Source organism: Arachis duranensis, chromosome 5 (genome assembly GCF_000817695.3).
Source record: "Arachis duranensis cultivar V14167 chromosome 5, aradu.V14167.gnm2.J7QH, whole genome shotgun sequence".
NCBI classification, from domain to species: domain Eukaryota; kingdom Viridiplantae; phylum Streptophyta; class Magnoliopsida; order Fabales; family Fabaceae; genus Arachis; species Arachis duranensis.
Window position 1 is genome coordinate 30096079 of NC_029776.3, and position 3723 is coordinate 30099801.

Sequence of the window (3723 nt, forward strand, 5' to 3'; positions counted from 1 at the left end):
AATCAAAAAACAGAGAAATAAGAACAAGGAATGAGTCCACCTTAGTGATGGTGGCGCTTTCTTCTTGAAGAACCAATGATGTCCTTGAGTTCTTCTATGTCTCTTCCTTACCTTTGTTGCTCCTCCTTCATTGCTCTTTGATCTTCTCTAATTTCATGGAGAATGATGGAGTGCTCTTGATGTTCAACCCTTAATTGATCCATATTGTAACTCAAATCTTCTAGGGAAGTGTTGAGTTGTACCAATAGTTGTTGGGAGGAAAGTGCATCCCTTGAGGCATCTCCGGGATTTCTTGGTGATGAGCTTCCTCATGCGTCTCTTGGGTTCCATGAGTGGGCTCTCTTGTTTGCTCCATCCTTTTCTTAATAATGGGCTTGTCCTCCTCAATGAGGATGTCTTCTTCTATGATAACTCTAGCTGAGTAACATAGATGGCAAATAAGATGAGGAAAAGCTAGCCTTGCCAAAGTAGAGGACTTATCGGCTATTTTGTAGAATTCATGGGAGATGACTTCATGAACTTCTACTTCCTCTCCATTCATGATGCTATGAATCATGATGGCCCGATCCACAGTAACTTCAGATCGGTTGCTAGTGGGGATGATGGAGCATTGGATGAACTCCAACCATCTTCTAGCCACAGGCTTGAGGTCCAGTCTTCTTAATTGAACCGGCTTGCCTTTGGAGTCTCTTTTTCATTGAGCTCCTTCAACACATATGTCCATAAGGACTTGGTCCAACCTTTGATCAAAGTTGACCCTTCTTGTGTATGGGTGTGCATTTCCTTACATCATGGGCAAGTTGAATGCCAACCTCACATTTTTTGGACTAAAATATAAGTATTTTCCCCAAACCATTGTAAGATAGTTCTTTGGATTTGGGTTCATACTTTGATCATGGTTCCTAGTGATCCATGCATTGGCATAGAACTCTTGAACCATCTAGATTCTGACTTGTTGAATGGGGTTGGTCAGAACTTCCCAACCTCTTCTTTGGATCTCATGTCAAATCTTCGGATACTCATTTTTCTTGAGCTTGAAAGGGACCTCTGGGATCACCTTCTTCTTGGCCACAACTTCATAGAAGTGGTCTTGATGGGCTTTTGAGATGAATCTCTCCAGAAGTGGTCTTGATGGGCTTTGGAGATGAATCTCTCCATCTCTCATGACTCGGAGGTGGAAGCTTTTGTCTTCCCTTTCCATTTTCTAGAGGTTTCTCTGGCCTTAGGTGCCATTATGGGTTATGGAAAAAACAAAAAGCTATGCTTTTACCACACCAAACTTAAAATATTGCTCACCCTCGAGCAAGAGAAGAAAGAATAGATGAAGAAGAAGAAGATATGGAAGAGGGGGAGAGAAGATTGTGCTTCGGCCAAGGTGGAGAAGAGAGGGTTGTGTTGTGTGAAAGTGAAGAAGAATGGAGGGGTATTTATAGTGGAGGGAGAGGGGTTAAGGTTTTGCCATATTGGGTGGGTTGGGTGGGAAAGTGTTTTTGAATTTTGAAGGTAGGTGGGATTTATGGGAAAGGGTGGATGGATGTGAGTGGTGAAGGTGGGTAATTGGGAAGAGAGATTGAGGTGATTGGTGAAGGATTTTTGGGGAAGAGAGGATGAATGTGAATAAGAGGAGAGAGGGTGAGTTGAGGTAGGTGGGGATCCTGTGGGGTCCGTAGATCCTGAGATGATCCTGTGGGGTCCACAGATCCTGAGATGTCAAGGATTTACATTCCTGCACCAATTAGGCATGTAAAATGCCTTTGCATACAATTCTGGCGTTTAAACGCCGAAGTGATGCTTATGTTGGGCGTTCAACGCCCAACTGCAGCATGTTTCTGGCATTGAACGCCAGTTCCATGCTTGTTTCTGGCGTTCAGCACCAGCTCTCCTCAGGGTATACTCCTGGCTTTCAAATGCCAGGATGCTGCTTGTTTCTGGCATTCAAATCCATGCTCTGTTCTGGCGTTGAACACCAGCCAGATGCTCATTTCTGGCGTTTAAATGCCAGTAAGTCCTTCCTCTAGGGAGTGATTTTTCTTCTGCTGTTTTTGATTCTGTTTTTAATATTAATATTTTTTTGTGACTTCACATGATCATGAACCTAATAAAACATAAAAGAACAATAAAAATAAAAATAAAGTTAGATAAATAAAAATTGGGTTGCCTCCCAATAAGCGCTTCTTTAATGTCAATAGCTTGACAGTGGGCTCTCATGGAGCCTCAAAGGTGATCAGGTCAATGTTGTAGACTCCCAACACCAAACTTAGAGTTTGGATGTGGCCTCCCAACACCAAACTTAGAGCTTGATTGTGGGGGCTTTGTTTGACTCTGTACTGAGAGAAGCTTTTCATGCTTCCTCTCCATTGTTAAAGAAGAAGATCCGTGAGCCTTAAACACAAGGTAGTTCCCATTCAATTGAAGGACTAATTCTCCTCTGTTAACATCTAGTATAGCTCCTGCTGTGGCTAGGAAAGGTCTTCCAAGGATGATGCATTCATCCTCTTCCTTCCTAGTGTCTAAGATTACGAAATCAGCAGGGATGTAAAGGCCTTCAACCTTTACCAACACGTCCTCTACCAATCCATAAGCTTGTCTTACTGACTTGTCTGCCAATTGCAATGAAAAGATGGCAGGCTGTACCTCAATGATCCCCAGCTTCTCCATTACAGAGAGTGGCATAAGATTTATGCTTGATCCCATGTCACACAGAGCCTTTTCAAAGGTCATGGTGCCTATGGTACAGGGTATTAAGAATTTGCTAGGATCTTGTCTCTTTTGAGGTAAGGTTTGCTGAACCCATGTCTCTAGTTCACTAATGAGCAAGGGAGGTTCACCTTCCCAAGTCTCATTACCAAATAACTTGGCATTCAGCTTCATGATAGCTCCTAAATATTGAGCAACTTGCTCTCCAGTTACATCTTCATCCTCTTCGGAGGAAGAATAGTCTTCAGAGCTTATGAATGGCAGAAGGAGGTTTAATGGGATCTCTATGGTCTCTATATGAGCCTCAGATTCCCTTGGGTCCTCAATAGGAAACTCCTTCTTGCTTGAAAGACATCCCATGAGGTCTTCCTCATTAGGATTCACGTCCTCTCCTTCCTCTCTAGGTTTGGCCATATTGATTATATCAATGGCCTTGCACTCTCTTTTTGGATTCTCTTCAGTATTGCTTGGGAGAGTACTAGGAGGAGTTTCAGTGATTTTCTTACTCAGCTGGCCCACTTGTGCCTCCAGATTTCTAATGGAGGACCTTGTTTCACTCATGAAACTTAAAGTGGCCTTAGACAGATCAGAGACTAAGTCTGCTAAGTTGGAGGTGCTCTGTTCAGAATTCTCTATCTATTGCTGAGAAGATGATGGATAAGGCTTGATATTGCTGACCCTATTTCTTCCACCATTATTAAAGCCTTGTTGAGGCTTTTGTTGATCCTTCCATGAGAAATTTGGATGATTTCTCCATGATGAATTATAGGTATTTCCATAAGGTTCACCCATGTAATTTACCTCTACCATTGTAGAGTTCTCAGGATCATAAGTTTCTTCTTCAGAAGATGCCTCTTTAGTGCTGTTGGATGCATTTTGCCATCCATTCAGACTTTGAGAAATCATGTTGACTTGCTGAGTCAACATTTTATTCTGAGCCAAAATGGCATTCAGAGCATCAATTTCAAGAACTCCCTTCCTTTGAGGCGTCCCATTATTCACGAAATTCCTCTCAGAAGTGTACAT